Here is a 20,900-nt window from a genome sequence, read left to right on the forward strand (position 1 = left end):
CTTATTTTTTGTGATTAGAGATAGGAGTCTCATGGAGTTTTCTTCCTAGGCTGGCTTCCAACTGTGATCCCGAGATCTCAGCTGCCTGAGTAGCAGTCTGACAAGGATAGCCACTGGTACCCTGCATCTCTCTCTTTTTTGCAGTGAGAATTTTCATGTAGAATTCTTTTTGCAACTTTCCCCCATCTAGGTGTTCAGACACGTCAGCCTCTTGCTTATGTCTTCTTCTTTTTTTCCCTGTCAGACTCCTCTTAGCATCCCTCATACTGATATTGTTCATACACCCCTGCCAGTGATTACAGTTAGAGATTGCTCTTTTCAGAGTTTGTCCTCAGTTTGGCTAATGTTTCTTTATATCTCTGGATACTTCATCTGTGCCTCGTGACTTGTGGGATCCTTAATCCCATCTTGAATTGAGGCAGAAAAGGTGGTAGTACCTAAAACATGAGTGAAACTCTTCCCCCTCCCTGCCTCCACAATTTAAAGCCTGTATCTCTTAGAAAATATGAATGTTGAAGCTGCTCATTTTTTATAGTAATAGGTAATGTGGCAGTTAGTATAAAATGTAATTTCTGGACAAATGAATCTTAAGGGTTGTTTTATTTTAACATTTAATTAGATATATTTCTAAGACATATTCTCTGCTAATTGGCTATTTTAAGAAAGTGGAATCCAATGAATTCAGTTTTGTCTTTTTTTTTTAAGCTGGTCCTAGGATTTGAACTCAGGGCTTGGATGTTGCCCTAAGCTTTTTTGCTCATGGGTAGTGCTCTACCACTTGAACCACTGCACCACTTCTGGCTTCTTCTGAGTAGTTCATTGGAGATAAGAGTTTCACAGACTTTTCTGCCTGGGCTGGCTTTGAACCATGATCCTTAGATCTTAATTTCCTGAGTAGCTAGGATTACAAGCATGAGCCACCAGTGCCTAGCCCATTTGTAGTGTTTAAATGAACTATTTACTTTGCCATGGAATGACATTTTCACTCTGAAGTATACAAGTGGTCATAGAGACTAGAATTTTATTTGGTGAACATTTCTTAAAAGTGAATGAAATGAGCCTTTACGACGAGAAAAGCAACGATGTATGAGTCATGATACACATTCAAACTAAGTTTCAATTTTATAGAATGTATTTATTGCTCTGTTGAGCTTTGTAGCTTCCCAGTGCTGTTTACAGACTATGCTGATGAAATCTGTGTTGATAATAACAGCTATATTCATTGATTTCAGGACAGTTGGTCAGCATTTGGAAGATTTGTGTGACTCAGTGTGAGTATTTTCCCATTATTTAATGTGTGATGTTAGCAAATCATGTACAGGCAAAAGAAAAGAAAAGACTAACTGATTTTAATTTAATACATCCAAGCAGAAAATCTTATGGTATAGCTTCAGGCTCATTGCTATATATCTCATTACAACTAAATTTTAAGAGATGACCACTAGTTGAGTTTTAGTGTAATATTAAGGAGTATGCCAGCATTAGCTTTATTGATAATCTGAGAAGGCAACTAAAATATTTCTTCCTTTTCTAACTAAGTGACTTTGTAAGGTAGATTTTCTGCATATACTTGAAACATCATAACCCAACAGACAGTATAAAAGCAGATGAGAGAATACAGGTGTCTTTCATTAGGCTAAAGGATGAAGAGATTTATTAAAGATGTAAAACAATGGGACTATTCTGCTGAAATTTTACCTTTTTTGGAAAATACAGTTTTTTTCAATAAGCGTATATTAATAAGTAGTGTTTCTTTTCTTTCTTTTTTTTTTCTTTTTGGTGAGTTGTGTGGAGTAAACTCTGGGCTTGGGTGCTGACCCTCAGCTCTTTAGCTCAGTGCTAGTATCCTACCACTTGAGCCACAGCGCCACTTACAACTTTTTCTGCTTATGTGGTGCTCAGTAATTGAACTCAAGGCCTCATGCATACAAGACAAACACTCTACCACTGAGCCACCTTCCCATCCCCAGTGTTTTTGTTCTTAAGTTTACAAAATTACCATAAGCACTTGAGTTCTAAATTTTCTTTTGTTTGGGTTGTGAAACTAGGACTCAATACCTGATGCTTTGCTCATTAGCTGAGTTCTACTTTTTAACATATCTGTCTGTTTCTCTCGTGTGTGTGTGCATGCACATGCGAATGCATGTGTATCCCCTATTTTTTATTTAATTTATTTATTTTTGTGCCAGTCCTGGGGCTTGAATTCAGCACTTAGGCATTGATCCTGAGCTGTAGTCTACCACTTGAGTTATAGTTGTACTTCTGGGTTTTTTTTGTTTTGTTTTGTTTTGTTTTCTGAGTAGTTTATTGGAGATAAGAATCTCATTGACTTTCCTGCTCCAGCTAGCTTTTAATAGCAATCTATAGATCTCAGTCTCCTGAGTGTGTAGCTAGGATTACTGGTGAGAGCCAACAGTTCCTGGCTCTACTAACATTTTTTTTTGCCGGTTGTGGGGCCTAAACTCTGGGTCTGGGCACTGTCCCTCAGCTCTTCAGCTCAAGGCTAGCGCTCTATCACTTGAGCCACAGTGCCACCTCTGGCTTTTTCTACTTATGTGGTGCCGAGGAATCGAACCCAGGACCTCATGTATGCAAGGCAAGCACTCTACCACTGAGCCACCTTACCTTTTTAATTAGCTCTTTGGGAGCTCTCAAAATTTAAGAGTATTAAGAGGTCCTGAGACTAGCATGTTTGAGAGCTGCCAGATGAAAAATTTCCAAATATTAGTGCTTTTAAAGATGGCTCTCTGTTTACTTCTTTGAACTGTCAGTGTGCTTGCCACTGATATTTCTAAACCTCATTTGATTTTTTTCTTTTTCTTTTTTTTTTTTTTGTCGGTCGTGGGGCTTGAACTCTGGGCCTGGGCGCTGTCCCTCAGCTCTTCAGCTCAAGGCGAGCGCTCTACCACTTGAGCTACAGTGCCACTTCCGGTTTTCTGGTGGTTTATTGGAGTTAGGAATCTCATGGTCTCTCCTGCCCGGGCTGGCTTTGAACCGCGATCCTCAGATCTCAGCCTCCTGAGTAGCTAGGATTACAGGCATGAGCCACCAGCGCCCGGCTTTGATTTTTTTCTATTTCTCATCAACTGTAAAATAACTAGTCTTCAAGTTTTCTGCAAAGCGAATATTTCTCAGTGAGAAACTTTTGTTACTCCTTTAGTATGGATTTTATGCAGACTGGGACATTTTCTTTTTTGTTTGTTGTCTTCAGCATCGTGTTTAAGAAGTCAGACTAGACAATTGTATAACATCTTACTAATAAATGATTCCTTAGTCTATGTAAAAGCTTGATTCCTGATTAGAAATTTTTTCTGACCAGGTACTGGTGGCTCACACCTGTAAACCTAGATACTCAGGAAACTGAGACCCTGGATCTGGGTTTAAAGCCAGCTCACCAGCAAAGTCTGTGAGACTCTGATCCCCAGGTAACTACCAAAAGCCCAAAGTGGAGCTGTAGCTCAAGTGATAGATTGTTAGATTTAAGCTGAAGAAGCTCAGGGACAGCACCCACGCCCTGAGTTCATGCCCTAGGACTTGCACAAAAAAAGAAAAAAAAGATTTTTTGAACATAAGTTCTTAATGTTTTTCTGAAGTATTGAGATGGCAGTTAACTATGATGGGCTTTGTAGTTATCCACTGAGTCAAAATGAAGATCTGTCTTTTACTAAAGCCATGTGACCTGCGATCCTGAGCTCTTTTCTCATCTGTAAGGTAACCCAATCTAATTCCTTACAGGTTGTTAAAATAAGTACTAAATTAAATACTTTATTCAGAGGCTGGGAAGGTGTCTCAGTGGTAGAGTGCTTGCCTTGCATGCATGAGGCCTTGGGTTCGATTCCTCAGTACCACATAAGCAGAAAAAGCCAGAAGTGGTGCTGTGGCTCAAGTGGTAGAGCACTAGCCTTGAGCTGAAGAGCTGAAGAGCTGAGAGACAGTGCCCAGGCCCAGAGTTCAGACCCCAAGACTGGCAAAAACAAAACAAAACAAAACAAAAATGAAATAATGTATTCAATAAGTGGCATAATAGTCATAAGCAAGAGATGGTAATTATTTTAATGATTCCAAAGATATAATAGATTAAAAAATCTGCTTTTTAGAAGTCTTAACTTAGGAAACACATAAAGCCATTGTGATGTGTTTAGATAGTTGCATTCTTTCTAATTACTCCTCAATATGACAGTTGTGTTATTTATAAACTTTTTTCTGCAATTAACTGCATTTGTTCATGTAATCAGCATCTGTTTGGTGTAGGAATGGGAATCTTGAACTTTAAATACCATTCAGAGGACTCTGAGGGATTTTCTAAACAGTTGGATTTTTGTCTAATATGTTCACCAGAAATGACTCTGAAAAGAGACTCCTGCCCAACTCCTCTCACTCTTTGCCAGCCCTCCTCAGTGATATTTGTTGAGAATTCAGCAGTGATGTTGGCATTTAATGATATCTCAATGAAGTACTGAAAAAATAGAAGTAGCTGACGGGGATAAAGGTAGGAACCTGCTGTTGTGGTAGTGTTGGTCATCTTTTTCTATCAGCATTCTTGGTCCTTGCCATCCCTTTGCCTAAGAATATGTCTTCCGATTTTGGGAGAGTCCTGCCTTTCTCCAAAGTCCCTCCAATGCCCACACTTTATTCCTTTATTTATTTATTTTGTTATTGTTGTTTTTGGTGCCAGGACCACAGCTTGAACTCAGCTGATGTCTTACTAATCTGAACCACGACACCAGTCTGTCTTTTTCTTGCTAAGTGGAGATAGATCTAAACAGAATTTTCTGCCTGGCTGGCTTTAAACGTCCATCCTCCAGGTCTCAGCCTCCTGAGTAGCTGATTATTGTCGTGAGCCACCAGCACCATCCTACATACTTTCAATGCAACTTCTCCTCATCTCAATGCCAGTCACCAAATGCAAAGCCTCAGGCAAGTACTCTACCATGGAGTTACATCCCTAGCCTAATACTGGGCCACACTCCTGCCCAATATATACTTAATTCTGTGGAAAGTATTTGGTAGTGATCTTCCACCATTGTTTTCCTTTGTTATGATGGTACTGGGGTTTGAGCTCAGCTCACTCAAACTTAGTAAGCAGACACTCTACCACTGAGCCATGCCTTGGGCCCTGCTTTCCCTTGACTGTTTTCAGGGAGAGTATGGTTTCCTGCCTGGATGCATGCCTGAACTACAATTACCGATTTCAGTCTTCCTGTCATTGTTAGGATCACAGACACTTGCCACTGTGTCCAGCCTCTCTGTTGAGATGGAATCTCCTAAAATTTTCTGCCCAGGCTGGGCTGGAACTGAGATCCTCTTAATTTTGGACTCTCACATTAGTGTAGGAGGATGAGCACATATTAATGTAACAGACTATGGCTGAGAAGGGATCTCACAAACTGTGCTGCCAAGGCTGACCTCAAATTATAATCCTCCATTCTCAACTTCCCAAATACCTAGGTTTACAGGCATGAGCCACAGCAGTGACCTGCCTCATTTTGTTCTCAACACTTACCAAAAAAAAAGTTATTAACACTCAAACATAATACATTGTATATCTGAACATTGTAAATTAAATGTATATATTGGAATATTATTTACATTCTAAGTATACACTAAATAATTTTTTAGAACAGAATGAGATAAATATAAATGAAAAAAATTCTGCATGCTATTGGATCATTTTGTCAATATTTTGTGATATAGGTATGTCATTATGTTTTTAGATTAATTTCTTGCACCCAGTAGGATTTAGTTGGATGACAACCTACGAGTCAGGTTTTAGATTTTTATTCATATTAGGATATAGTTAAATGTTGCTTAAATGAGTTACGTTGGTAAGGATGGTATTAATGAGATCACCTTCACAATCCATCTTATACTTGGGATTGCTAAGTCATTTTAATTCTTTCTCTTAAATGCCAAGGGAGAGGCACAAATGAGCTATGATACATTCTTCCCACCAATCCCAGGAAATTTGGGGGACAATGGTCAGATAAAGCAGTAACAATTTGCCCTTTAAGCTATAGACTGATGATTAAGAAATATATAGATTCTAAAGGTTAAAACCTTTGGCTGGTCTCAAAGTGAGTGAATGGATAGGATTTAGGTGTGTAAAGAGAGAAGGAATATTTCCTGACAGTATGTTTGGCTGTCTTGATTATAGTTTGCTCTTGACTTACCCATATGTTTGCATGTTTCTTCAGTGAGGTGTTCTGTTTTCCCATCATCAAGATAGCATTTTCCTTAGCACCCTTCCAACATTAATCCTTTCTCCCGCTGATTTAAACATCATCTTGCTCACTTGGATCATGGATTATTCCCTCAATTTTACTTCCTTTTTTGTTCCTAGATTAGTGCTGATCAGTTCTCTACTCAGCCATTAAAATGATCTTCCTTTGATTTAAATTTGATCTTACTTGTCTCTGTTCTAAAAATCATTCAGTGGTTCCTCATCTCTTCGTTAGAAACTTTGAAATCTTACTAGGATGTAAAGGCCTAGTCTTTGCTGGATCCTACTTTGTTGCTTTTTTCCTTTGTTTACATTAAATGCTGTGATTATACTAAACTTCCTGCTATGCTTTCACCCCCTAATCTTGGCACTCATTTTCTCTGCCTGAAACTCTTCCCAAAACTTGAATTCCATTTTTTAAATTCTTTTTCTTTTCTTTTTTTTCTGGTCCTGGGGCTTGAACTCAGGGCCTGGGTTCTGTCCCTGAGCCTCTTTGTGTTGAAGGCTAGTGCTCTACCATTTGTGCCACAGGGTCACTTCTGTCTCTTTCTGTTTGTGTGGTACTGAGGAATCAAACCCAGGGCTTCATGCATGCTAGGCAAACACTCTACTACTAAGCCACATTCCCAGCCCTGAATTCCATTTACTTTATACAATATCTGCTTCATACTCTCCATTCATTCTTCTGTAATGTGACGCAAAGAGCATTGAGAGTGGAGGCCAAGGTTTAACTCCTAACCTTTGCTAAGAAATCTTGTGGAAATTCTTGACCTCTTCCAGCCTTCATTATCTTTATTGCCAAAGTGTGATAATGCCCACCTCTCTTATAAGCCCATTAAGAACATCTATCGACATACTATGCACAAAAAAATTCTATAAGCATGTCACCCAAAGATGTTTGGGGTGGCAACGTGGGTGATGACAACAAGAATGATCCACCCAAGGAAGCATTTAGCTTCACTGCTCAGGTGACCTTCCTGAACCATCCAGGCCAAATCAGTGCTAACTATGCCTCTGTCCTGGATTGTCATTCAGCGTAAATTGCTTGCAAGTTTACTGACTGGAAAGAGAAACTTGAACAGAGATCTTGTAAGAAGTTGGAAGCTAGTCCTAAATTCCTGAAGTCTAGTGATGCTGTCATGGTTCATATGGTTCCAGCAAGCCTTGTGTATGTGGAGAGCTTCTCTGACTATCCTCCTTTGGGTCATCTTGCTGTTTGTGATAGTAGACAGTTGCTGTGTGTGGCATCAAAGATGTGGACAAGAAGTCTGCAGGAGCTGGCAAGGCCACAAAGTCTGCCCAGAAATCTCAGAAGGCCGAGTGATTATTATTATCCCTAACGCCTGTAGCTTCAGCTTAACCAGTGGTGGAAGAAAAGTCTCAGAAATGTTTGTCTTAATTGGACATTTAAGTTTAATAGTGAAAGAATGGATAATGATAACAATGCATCATAAAAACTTGAGAAGGAAAGGAAAAAATTCTATAAGCACTCATATTCCATGCTCATTAAATTGTTATGCATACTTCTGCTGCCTTCACTCCTCTTCCTTCTCACCTTTCTTGTGATCCTCAGCAGTTTTTCTGGAATGTTTTTCATGTAAAACTTTGTTTTTTTCAGGGGATGAAGATTTTTCTGAAGAGATAACAGAGATGTTTTTCCCAACACATCTCCTGCAAACCAGACAAACTGGCCAGGGTAAGTTATTACTTCTTGGTGATTGTGATTCATTTATTTGTGACACTTCAGTGAATAAAAACTGAGATAGTAACCATTTACAATATGGAAGTAAGAGCAAAAGCCTTTCTCTTTGTTGATGACTTGTGAGCTATGTTCATATCCAAGGTCAGAGTGGGCAGAGAGGTTCTATATCCAGAGAAATATTTAATACAACATATATTCCATTGCCTGCTCATGCACAGGACATGGGATGCTTTTTCCTTTTATACCTATCTTTCCCAGGCTCAGGAGACATTCTGTAAACCAGTAAGCCCCAGGCACACAATGCTCTCTGGACAGAGGGAACTGATATAATCAAGATGTCCTGTGTGCTCCTAAGTCCTAGGGTAAGGACCCTAATAACTGATCTTTTTGGTTGTTGTTGTTATTAGAAAATAAATTTTGTTATGGAATGTCTTGGGTAGAAGAAAGACATTCCTCAAGCAACAAAGTAGCAGAAAGTTCCAGGCCAGCCTGTGCTAGCAGGGTTTGACCTCAAAAAGAAAAAAAAACATAAAGAAATACATGTTTAAAATCTACTGAATGTAAGAAAGAAAGAGTACGGTTTCCTGTGAGTATATAATGTCAGAGAGTTTCCTGGAAACAGTAACCTCTAAAATGGGATTATTGTTTTTCTTTATAGGGAAATAGTAATAACATTTATTATTATAACCACAATTCAGTGACATTCAGTACATTTCCAGTATTGTAGAACCATCCCCTTTATCTTATCCCAAACATATCCATCACCCTTGACAAAAATTTTGGACCATTAAACCATTCATGCCTCTTGCCTTCCCTCAACCCACAGTAGCCCTGAGTTATTTTCTGTGTCTGTGAACCTTCTTACTCTTGGTACTTTATTGTTGTAGTCTGAATGTTTGGATTTCCATAATTTTTCATATGTTAACACTTGATCTTTTATTCTTATCCCCTAATGTTTGCTTTCTCCATGAAACCCTCTCAGAACACTCCTCGGGAACTCATCTTCTGCAGTTCAAGTGCATCTCTTCACTATTCAATCTAGTATTGTTTAAAAATGGTCAAATTTAAGAAAAGTCATAAAAAGAATATAAACAGTATTTATGTGCTTTTTATGAAAATTCACTATAGTTAACATTTTCCTTCATTCGCTTAATCACTTATTTGTGTGTATGTTCTCTTTGTGGACATACATTTGAGATTAACTTGTATATATCATAGTCCTCTATTCCTACATATTTTAATCTTGCTCTCCTCAGGATAAAAATGTCCCATTATTACATAGCCACAGTAGTTACCGGCTTCAGTAAATTAATCACAATGCCATACTTTGCTTAATCTTTGTCTATATTTCAGTCTTGACAATTGGCTCAATTCTGTCCCTGTCATTTTTTTCTCCAGTACTAATACCAGTACATGATCATGAATTATATATAGTTGTGTATACTTGATCTCCTATAGTCTATAATAATTCTCTGCTTTTCCTTTATAACATTACTATTTTTAACAACACAAGCACCTGCTTCCATTTAGTAGCTAGGATGAGAGGTATGAGTGACTGCTGACTAGCAAATGTAGAGTTCTTGAGGGTTAAATTGTGTTATTTGTTTTTGTTTTTGTTTTTGTTTTTTACAAACTATGAGGCTCATTGTAAAAAATGCTCAGTGTTGTTGACCCCATATAAACTAGCTTATTATCCCAAATATACATGTAGATGTTCAATAAGCAGATATGTCTCTATATTTTTATTCTAGGTAATTTGCTAGGTGCTAGGGAAGTAATGATGAGAATGACATAGAAAAATCACAAGAATAAAAGAAATCATGTTAATAAATATTTTTGAGGTCAATAATTCTCAATGTGGTCCCTATGTGGCAATTCTCGGAAGGCAGTTTTCAAATAATTGAAATTTTTGGCATAGAGATACAGGGTATAGCAGGGGCATTGGCCTGGTTGTCTGCAAACTAAGGGTGTAGGGAAAAGTGCACTGGAGCATGTGGTTCTGGGAATAATTTTTTAATATTTTTGTTTACATTTTTTACCTTTTTTTCTCCAGGCTAGCAGGCTTCATACCTTGAGCCACAGCTTAATTACTCACTTTCTTTTTTCTTTGTTCATTTTTGCTGACCTTGGGGCTTGAACTCTTCTGCCTGGGCCCTGTCCCTGAGCTTCTTTTGCTCAAGGCTAACACTCTACCACTTCAGCCACAGCACCACTTCCAGCTTTTTCTGAGTAGTCTATTATGTTTCTCGGACTTTCCTTCCTTGCATCAAACTGTGATCCACAGAACTCAGCCTCCTGAGTATGAGTAGCTAGGATTACTGGTGTGACCCTTTGGCACCTGGCTAGGTTTTTCTTATGTTTTGGTTCTGGACCTAGGGCTTGAACACAGGGCCTGGTCAGTGTTGTTTAGTTTTTGTTTTTGATTTAAAGCTGATAGTCTATTTGAGCCAAAGATCACTTTCTGCCTTTTTGTTGTTTTTATTCTTTGTGTTAATCCCAGGGCTTCAAAGTGGCCTGGCCAGTCTCCAGTGTCCATGCTTTCTCCCCCTCCGCCCCCCTCCCCCCAAGTTAGCAGGCACTACATCTTTAGCCAGTGCACAACTCTTCCTTTTTATTTTTGGTGGTTGTTTTTATTTCTTTGTATTTGGCTTTTATTTATTTATTTATTTTGGCTGGTCATGGGGCTTGAACTCTGGGCCTGGGTGCTATCCCTCAGCACTTCAGCTCCTGGTCCTCTACCATTTGAGCCACAACACCACTTCCAGCTTTTTTTTCTGCTTATGTGATGTTGAGAAGTCGAACCAGGGCCTCATGCATCCAAAGCAAGCAAGCACTCTACCACTGAGCCACCTTCCCAGCCCTGGTTTTCATTTTTTTATGGTGATACTAGGGCTTGACCTGCCAGTCTTCTTGAGGTGTTAGGCTTTTTCCCCCCTCTGGGATGGAAGTTTTACAATTTGAGCCATAGCTCATCTTTTTTTTTTTTTTTGTTAATATTGTAAGGTCTGCTCCTGGATGGCGAGCAGACTCCACACTCCTCACAGCAAAGTCTCCACCCAGTAACTGCGTTACCTAGGCAACTGGGACACCTGGAAGAAGTCACATTTGCATCCACTGAGGTCATATCTGAATTTGATGTGTCCACACCTTTCTCTGCCCGTACCCTAGATAAGGCCTAGCCCAGGCCCAGACTCTCTCTGCTCTCTCTCTGCTCTCTCTGCTCTTTTCTAGCTCTTTCCTCTCTCTTTCCTCTCTTTCCCAGCTCTCTCTCATTCCAAGGCCTTTCCCAGCCATGTGGAGTGCCAACCTTGCCTGGTCCCAGCAGGTCTACTGAATAAAACTACCCCTTACCTGAACAGCATGTGCATGGTGCTGTTCTTACTCGGCTATCTCTTTTTTTCAAACCTAACAAGTGAGATAAGTGTCCTATGGCTCTAACTACTCAGGAGGCTGAGATCTGAGGACCTCAGTTGGAAGCCAGCCCAGACAGAAAAGTCCTTGTGAGACTCTTATGTCCAATTAACCACTCAAAACCCAGAAGTGGCGCTATGGCACAAATGGTAGAGCACAAGGCTTGAGTACAAGAGGCTCAGGGACAGCACACAAGTCCTGAGTTCAAGCCCCACAACTGTCAAAAAAGACAGAAAGGAAAAAAGAACTACAGGAAGCCAAGATGACTATCCAGACAGCTTGGTATTGGCATAAGAACAGACATCAGGACCAATGGAATAGAATTGAAATCCCAGAAATGAACCTACAGACCTATAGCCATCTAATCTTCGATAAGGGAGCTAAAACAATAGAATGGAAGAACGACAGCCTCTTCAGTAAATGGTGCTGGTAAAATTGGTTAACTACTTGTAGAAAACTAAAGCTAGATCCTTATATATCACCTTGCACCAGAATCAACTCCAAATGGATCAAAGACCTCGAAGTCAAAGCAGACACTTTGAAAACATTACAGGATGGAATAGGAGAAACCCTAGGTCTCCTCGGCTCAGGCCGAAATTTTCTGAATAGAGACCCGGAAACACAAAAAATCAAAGAAAGGTGGGACAAATGGGATTGCATGAAGTTGCAGATCTTTTGCATGGCAAAGGACATAGCTAGCAAGATCAATAGAAAGCCCACTAATTGGGAGAAGATCTTCACTAGCCATACAACAGACAAGGGTCTCATATCTAAAATATACTTAGAACTCAAAAAATTAAATCCCCCAACAACAAATCTGCAAAGAAAAAACTGCCCAATAAACAAGTAGGCTAAAGACTTAAAGAGAAACTTCTCTGAAGAAGAAAGAAGGATGGCCAATAGACACATGAAGAAATGCTCAGCCTCTCTAGCCATAAAAGAAATGCAAATCAAAACAACATTGAGATATCACCTCACTCCAGTTAGAATGGCAAAAATCAAGAACTCTAACAACAACAGATGCTGGAGGGGATGTGGACAGAAGGGAACCTTACTTCATTGTTGGTGGGAATGTAAACTTGTTCAACCACTTTGGAAAGCACTTTGGAGGTTCCTCAAAAGACTTCACATAGAGCTCCCCTATGACCCAGCAATCCCATTTTTGGGCATTTACCCAAATGTTTACAAACAAGACCACACTAACGCCAACAGCACAACTATGTTTATTGCAGCATTATTTACCATAGCTAAGATATGGAACCAACCCAGATGCCCCTCAGTAAATGAATGGATCAAGAAAATGTGGTATATATACACAATGGAATTCTATGCCTCCATCAGAAAGATGACATTGCCCCATTTGTTAGGAAATGGAAAAACGTGGAAAACATTATATTAAGTGAAGTAAGCCAGGCCAAAAGAAACATAGGTGCCATGGTTTCCCTTATTTGCAATATCTAGTATATGTATGAGTCAAGCAGAAAAGGTCAGATAATGTGATGTTATGAAAATGAATCCTTAGATATGTATTTTAATGTTTTTTTTCCTTTCATGCATTTGTTTCTAACGCATTTATAAGATTATCTCTTTGTAGCTTTGTATGTCCCTCCCCCACAGTATAACCCTGCTTTCACTATATTTGATGTCATTATAACTTGTGTAGGAGATGGGGAAAAACAAGTCGTTTAAGGATATAGGTAGACCTGTTGCAACAATCAGAAGTACAAGTTGTCATGTCGAAAACGAGCTTTACAATGTTGGTGGGGGGGAAAGCCGGGAGGATTGGGTGGGCGGTTGGGTGGGGAGGCTGGGAAGGGATGTGTAGTGTAAACAAAGGAGGAGGCTGCAATGCTTGATAAGAAATGTACGCATTAACCTGCCCATCTAATTGTAAAACCGCTGTACAGTGTGTTCACAAAAAAATAAATAAATAAAATAAAATAAAGAAAGAAAGAAAAAAAAAAGAAAGTTGAGAGCCAAGGTTCAAAGCCATCCTAGGCATGAAAATCAATGAGACGTTTTTCACCAATTAACCAGCAACAGGTAGGAAGCAGTAGAGCTGTAGCCTTGAGTAAAACTCAAGTTTTAGCCCAGGAGTAGCATAAATGAAAAGAATTCTCATTTACTTTCCTGCCCAGGCTGGATTCAAACCACAAATGCTCAGATTTCAGCTATTTGAGGAGGTAGGATTATAGGTGTGAACCATATTTTTAAAATCTTAAATTGGCTCTAATATTTTTGTCCTTCTTTTCACTTAATTTATTATTCTTTTTCTCTTTTTCGTAAGTTTGGGTCATCTAGCTTATTATTAGGGCTGGCCACTCTTTCTGAGGTTTTTGTTTTGAAGTTTTTTTTTTGTGGATTTTTGTCCCAACCTGCAGGACGTCAACGAGGGCGATGAACCTAAACGAGAGGAATGAAGGGACAAGAGACATGAAGAATGACAGCAAGACAGGGATTCTGATCAAGCTGCAAATTTTTATTTTTCACACAGGGGTATTTATATGCTTGGAATAAGGAAGCTTTTAAATTGGCCATTAAGGAAGCTTTTTCATTGGCCATAGCAGCTGCAGGATGTTTGCATAGGGCAGGGTGAAAGGGTGGTCATTAGCAGCTGCAGGATATTTGCATAAGGCAGGATGAAAGCGTCGGATTTCTGAGAGTGGTTCTGTAAACTCAGCCACAAGATGTTCTGGTGAGATAGTCAAGCCTATCTTCATGTTGAGAGACTCCTTTTGGCTTCCAACAGATTTTTTTTTTTTTTTTTTGAGCTTGTTATAGTACTTGAACTCCAGGCCTGGTCATTATTCCTAATTTTTTCTCAAGACTAGTAGGCTTCCCACCTCAAGACAGTTCAAATTGTGGCTCTTTATGTATTTTTCTTTCTTTCTGCATTTATTTTAGGTGATGCTCTTATGGCTTGTACTCAGGACTTGGGCATTTTTGCAGAGTTTTTGTTGTTGCTGTATTTTTTTTTTTTCTTCATTGCTGGTCCTAGGGCTTGAACATAGGGCCTTAACTTTTGCTAGTCATAAAATCAGGGCAGAGCCACTGTGTCTGAGGTTTTTCCCTTTTCTTTCTCAAGACTAGCAGTCTCTATGGCTTGAGCCACAGATAAAGTTCTGGCTTTATTTATTTATTTATTTTCATTTTTGTTGCTAGGGCTTCAACTCATGACATGGCCACTCTCCTGAGGCTTGAAGTCAGGGCAGGGCCACTGTGAATGAAGAATTTTTTGTATTGTTTGTTCTCAAGGCTAGCATACTTTAACAGCTTGAGCAACAGCTGCATGAATGGCTTTGTTTATGTAATGTTCTCTACCACCCCCACCAGGCAAAAGTTGTAAAGTTCATTTTTTGAAATAATTTCTTATACATCTCATTGTTGCAATCGGTCTAGCTGTATCCCTATTTAAACAATTTGTTTTTTCCCTTCACCTTCACAAATTACGCCAACATCAAATACAGTGAAAATGGGATCAAATACAGTGAAAATGGGGGAGTTATTTATTTATTTGGTTCTGGTCCTAGGGCTGGAACACAGGGAGTGGTGACTGTTCCTAAACCTGAAATCAGGGCAAGGTCACTGTGCTGGAGTCTCTCCCATGTCCTAAAACTTAAGCCACATTTCAACATCTGGCTTTGTAAAACAAATTTGGTGATTCATAAGGGATAAGTTTCTTATGGAGGAGCTGGGAAGTGGCTCAGTGGTAAAGTGCTTGCCTTGAGCTGAAGAGCTAAGGGACACCATCCAGAGCTGGAGTTCAGGCCCCACAACCCATAAAACAGAAAAAAGAAAAGAAAAAAAAAAAGCTGAGTGCCAGTGGCTTACGCCTGTAAGCCACTACTCAGGAGGGTGAGATCTGAGGATTGCAGTTCAAAGCCAGACTGGGAAGGAAAGTCCATGAGACAATTATCTCCACTAAATCACCAGAAAACCAGAAGTGGCCCTGTGGCTCAAGTGGTAGAGCACTAGCCTTGAGCTGAAGAGCTTAGGGACAGTGTGCAGGCCGAGTTCAAGCCCCATGACCAACCCCAAAAAAAGAAAGATTCTCATGGGAAGACAGGGACATTAGCCAGGCTCTAAAATCAGAGGATGGTGGTTCAAAGCCAGCCAGGGCAGGAAAGTTGTTGAGACTCTCATCTCCAATTAATCACCAAGAGCTTGGAAGTAGAATAGTTCTAGTCTTGTGCAAAACAGCACAAGTTCAGGCCCCAGGACTAGCACACATAAAACCAAGTGTCATGGAGCTTCCTGCCCAGGTTGACTATGAACCACAATCCTAAAATTTCAGCTTCCACAGTAGCTAGGATTATAGGCATGAGCCACTACTTAAAAATATTTCATTGACTTCGCTCTTCTTCTTTTGCCTTCTTATTATATTGTTCATTTTGTGTGTGTGTGTGTGTGTGTGTGTGTGTGTGTGTCCGTCCTGGTGCTGGTTGTAGACCTTGAACTCTGGAGCCTAGCCACAGTCTCTGAATTTGTTTTTCTTTTATTTTTAATGCTGTTTCTAGGCTTTGTATTCAGGGCCTAGTCCCTGTCCCTGAGTCATTCTTTTGTTGCTGGTGGTGGTGGTCCTAGGGCTTGAACATAGGGCCTGGTCACTTCCTGGGTTTGAAACCAGGGCAGGGCCACTGTGTATGAGGGATTTTGTTGTTCATTTTCCCTCAAAGCAAGCAGTCTCTGTGGCTTGAGCCACACAGATCAACTTCTGGCTTCTTTTACTTTTTGGCAGTTCATGGAAGATAAAAAATCTCATAGAAGATAAGAGTACTGTATCAGCACCTGAAATCTGAGGATTGGGGTTGAAAGCCCAGGCAGGTAAGTCCATAAAACTTATCTCCATTTCATCCCCCAAAGAAAGGAAGTGGTAGAATGCTACCTTTAAGAAAAAAAAAATTCTATTTCAACCCCTGGGTTCAAGACCCACACCTGATACATACTCACAAATTTCTAAGGGACTTTTCTGCCTGGGTTGCCTTGGAACCCAGATCTTCAAGTTCTGTCTTTTGTGTAGCTTGAGCTCCAGGTGTAAACCAGCAATTCTCTTGGCTTTTGTGCTCATCTTCCACTCTGATTTTTATTTGTGTATTTGTATTTAATTGATTACTTAGTAGTAGTCCTACCCTATGTATCTGGGCCTGGTCACTGTTATTTTGCTTTTTCATTCAAGGCTGTTGCTTTACCACTTGAACCACAGCTCTACTTCTGGCATTTTTGCTGGTTAGTTGGAGATCAGAGCCTCATGGAATTTCCTGCCCAGGTGAGCTTTTAACCACCATCCTGAGATTTCATGCTCCTAACTGGCATTACATGTCAGCCACCAAAAAGTGCCTGGCTCACTCAATTTTAATATTTTTTTTGTTTGGTCATGGGGCTTGAACTCTGGGCCTGGGTGCTATCCTCAGCTCTTCAGCTCAAGGCTAGTGCTCTACCACTTGAGCCACAGTGCCACTTCCGGCTTTTTTCTTTTTTGATATAAGGTGCTGAGGAATCAAACCCAGGGCCTCATGCATGCAAGGCAAGAGCTCTACCACTGAGCCACCTTCCCAGCCCTCAATTTTAATATTCTTAATAGGCTCTTACAGTCTTTTTATTCACATGATGTTGATGATGATGATGATGATGATGATGATGATGATGATGATGATGATGATGATCATGATGTGCTGGTCATAGGTTTGAAATCAGGGCATGGGTGCTGTCCATTATCTTCCAGTTGAGCCTCAGCTCAAGTCCTGGACTTTTCTTTATTCCTTTTTGCTTCTTTCTTGGTGGTTAATTTGAGAGAATTGTCTCATAAAAAACCTTGGCACTACTCAGGAGGTTGAAATCTGAGGATTGTGGTTTCAAGCCAGTCCTGACAAGAAAATCCAAAACACCCTTTTCTTTTTCTTTTTGTTGTTGTTGTTGTAATGACAAAGGTGAGGTGCAGTGGATTTGCAGTTTCATTAACAGGTAAAAAGGATGTTTGTTTTTGAGCAATAGCCTCCCAAAGTACACTGCCTCCTGACTAGGGATGGTCCACTGATGGTTAGAATGACTTGTCTTCCTTCTATGACCCTATTACCCTGGTAACCGATTGTTTACAAAGATGTGATCCTGACTCCTTAGCAACATGAGAAGGGATAATATCATTCCTAGGTTGGGATGAAAACCAAGTGGATCCCCCCATTTGGTGTGCTGCCTCGCTCTGGGGGGCCAGGATGATAGTGCACCCTTCTGTGAAGAAGGAAAATGACTTGAACAATTCTGTACTCTTTGTTCATTTCTGACAGATGAGGGCTGTAGATATATTCATGGACTCATCTAGGGACAAGCAGGGAATTTTCTAGGATCTCCATTGTGTCTAGGAAGGAAGGGCCTCAGGTTTTGCTGCAGAGAGATGCATCCTACAGTGCGGTTGCAGCAGCCCTGGCTTGCTCCAATGCCAGTGATTTCCCAGATCAGCAATATACCTGGACCCAGGAAATGGCACCTTGTGCAGATGAAATAACTCTCAGGACATCTGTCCTGATGACCACGGAAGCCTATGCCAGTGCAAGCGACGGTGACACAATGCTGCTCATGTGGCTAGGAGTATGGAAGTGGCACTGGTGTGGATTAGAGGTGTTGGGTAGCACACGTGGTGGATGCTTTCTGCTCTGCCCACTACATGACTAAAGGCAATGCTGGATTCTGTCTGAATTTAACTGGGGTCTGGGGGACTGTGGATTTTCTGGGATGCCAAAGCCCCCAGGGGGACATAGGTTGAGCTGGACTAGGTGAAAGGGAGTGAAGGAAACCTCCAGAAAAAAGGAAGTCTTGATTCTCTTTAAAAGTTCCTTTAATGCTTAAATTTTAATCAAAATGGGAAATAAATGGAAAAAGTGATTCTAGATCTCAGTTTCCTGAATAGGTGTGACACTAGTACCCAGCTCACTCTTTTGTATCTATTGAGTTTATTAGGTTCTAGACACTGTAGCAAGGAAAAAAAGAAAAGCTTTGTTTTGAAGGTCTATGCCTTTGTGTGTGGGGTTGGGGGAGGGTAGAGAATGTATACACATAAATATGTTTAAATATATGATGGAAAAAATATATTGAGTGATGTGCTAGGGAGGAATGCTAGCAATTTGCAGTGATGTATGAGTTCAGAAAAGCCTCATGTGGTAAATGACTTAGAAGAGATCAAGGCAACTCATCCAGGCCCCAGAATCAGGTAGAGTCATGAGCTCGAAGTATGAGCACCTACACCTGGGCCCCCTCCCATTTCTGGAGTTCCCTCCATACAACTGACCCCTCCCTCTCTCTGCCCAGACCCACCTGGACTCCCATCTACCTCACTTCCTTTTCCCTCAGATCCTCATGCTACCAGGATAGTGATGGAGGTCATGTGCTCCCTCTTGGGGGAAATATGGGTCCTCTAAAAAACCTTGTAATAATCTTTCTCCTTTGCCTTCCTGCTTCTGCATGGTCCCCTTGCATGGATTTTTTCTAATCCTCTTACATTGGTCACCCCTGTGGGGATGGGCTCCCCAGTGGGTTTGATCCTCCCTCCACTTCGGAAGGAGGTTCAACCAGCTTCCCTGGGACCCATCCTGAGATCCTATATGCCAGTCACCAGAGGATCACAAAGGTAACTTTCTCCTGACTGAGCGCTCTACCAGCCTATCCAACACTGCTAATTAAATCCCACTCCAGGGTAAGTGACCAGTTTATCTGAGGTCTGGGTTTCTGATTCTGATATCTCAGTGGTAAGGCCACCTGGGCCTCTGTGACTTACCGAGCCCCCCTTCCCCTCATCAGAGCCAAACCTTAGCCAAGTGCCAGGGGCCTACCTTGGCCCAAGGAACCCTCCTCCATGGCCCAAGGAATGCAAATGGACAAACATGAAGACATTCTCCACTGGCAAGGCCACCACCCCATTTAGGAGCCAACCTGTACTGTGGAGAACACTCTAATATAGACCCGTGGAATCAGGTCCCTTACCATGGGTAGGACACTAAATTTCTTTACATTAAGGTCACCTGGGCCTTGGAGGGCTGCTGAGCCCTTCAATCAAATTTTGCCCCAAATTTAAAACTCCACTTCTGTGAGTGCTTGGGCAGATAGCTCTGGCTCTCTCTCTCTCCCTCTCTCCCTCTCTTCCTCTCTCCCTCTCCCTCTCCCTCTTTCCCTCTCCCTTGTAACTGAAGGTAAAAGTATGGATGAGTTTAAGTTTAAACTCCTCCTCTGTGCCTTTGCAGTTTCCCCTCCTCTGCAGTCTCCCCTGTGAGGCCCTCCCCTCTTTTGCGGCCTCCCCCACAAGGCACCCTCACTTCTGTGGCCTCCCCACAATGCACTCTCACTTCTGCGGCCTCCCAGTGAGGTACACCCCTTTTTGCAGCCTCTTCTGTGAGGCCCCCTCCCCTGAAGGACTTCATCTGTGAGGTCCCCACTGCTCTGCGGGACCCCTCCTCTGCCTTTGTAGTGGGGGTGGAAGCTGAAGCCCCAGTTTTGCCAGAAACAATGCATAAAGCATAAAGTGACTCCATTTAGGGTAGCATCTCTTACTCTTTTCCATGGTTTTCCATGGTCAGGACTGACTTTGTCCTGGCCATTGTCTCAACATCCATTCCTGGGATAGCTTGTCCCGGTTGGCATTTACAGTTTGGACTCAAGGCCTGGGCACTGTCCCTGAGTCCTTCTGTTCCAGGCTAATGCTCTACTACTTAGAGTCACAATGCCACTTTCAGCCTTTGGCTGGATAGTCCTGGTTCTGTGCTGATTAGTAGGGAGATGGAGTTTTAGAAGGATTTTTTTTTGTGTGCCCAGGATGGCTTTGAACTTTCTTACAAAAGCTCTTTTTATTTCCAGTTAAAGCAACAAGGAGATCAATGAAATGGAGGTTACCTATAACTTGTTCACAATTGACTAACAATTACTTGTCAGAGATTTTTAAAAGAAAGCCCAGTAGATGCTTTTAACCTGAGACTGATTGGTACTCTATGACCCACTGCCTCTGGGTAGCCTGCTTAAAGTGGCTTATAGACAACATTTAACCTATAACAAATGTACAGGCCTTTTCTTGGGCTACAGCAGCATAGCCTGTTTAACACCCTGGTTTATAAAAGCATTTTCTGTCTGGCAGAGGAATGCCTACCTATGTAGGCCTTTAGACAGATCTCAATAGGAACATAATCTCAGCTCTACAAGCTTTTCAACAGATGAATTTAACCAGCTCAAAAGTTACTGCCAATTAGGACTTTGAGGAGATACAGGGGTTTTGGGATTTACATTCTACAATCTTAGCTTTTATTACCCACTATCACAGATCTCTGGAAAGTTTTGCCCAGTTAGACCAACATGGGTGATAGGCATGTTTACAAACTTATCTTTCTATGACCTTCTGGCTTGATCAATTTTTTGGAGGACCAAGCTCAAGTAACTCAGGACCTGATACCACTTTTGTCATCCAAACATTTGTTTGTAATTGCCTCTGGATGTTTTAACATTGTCAGGGTCCCTGGAGTGCCTTTCTTATGTTGGGATAAATACATCTTTGGCACTTTCCTTGGTCAGTCGCTGGACTTGAACTCAGGGTTT

General features: G+C 41.0%; 1 long non-coding RNA gene across 7 annotated transcripts in view; it reads left to right on the forward strand.

The window, feature by feature from the left end:
* The first annotated feature begins 1,151 nt into the window (after nucleotides 1-1,151).
* LOC138815577 (uncharacterized) overlaps nucleotides 1,152-20,900 on the forward strand; it is a 36,156-nt gene continuing 16,407 nt past the window's right edge. For 2 of the 7 annotated variants that reach the window (XR_011368392.1, XR_011368390.1), the window contains exon 1: nucleotides 15,798-16,157. This is a non-coding gene — a long non-coding RNA (uncharacterized lncRNA). Of the gene's footprint in view, nucleotides 1,272-4,338; nucleotides 4,490-7,838; nucleotides 7,917-8,180; nucleotides 8,285-15,789; nucleotides 16,158-20,900 lie in introns of those variants that run through there. The other 5 variants (XR_011368393.1, XR_011368391.1, XR_011368388.1 and 2 more) reach the window with 5 other exon arrangements.

This window comes from Dipodomys merriami, unplaced genomic scaffold (assembly GCF_024711535.1).
Source record: "Dipodomys merriami isolate MVZ:Mamm:240054 unplaced genomic scaffold, mDipMer1.0.p SCAF_650, whole genome shotgun sequence".
Lineage (NCBI taxonomy): Eukaryota > Metazoa > Chordata > Mammalia > Rodentia > Heteromyidae > Dipodomys > Dipodomys merriami.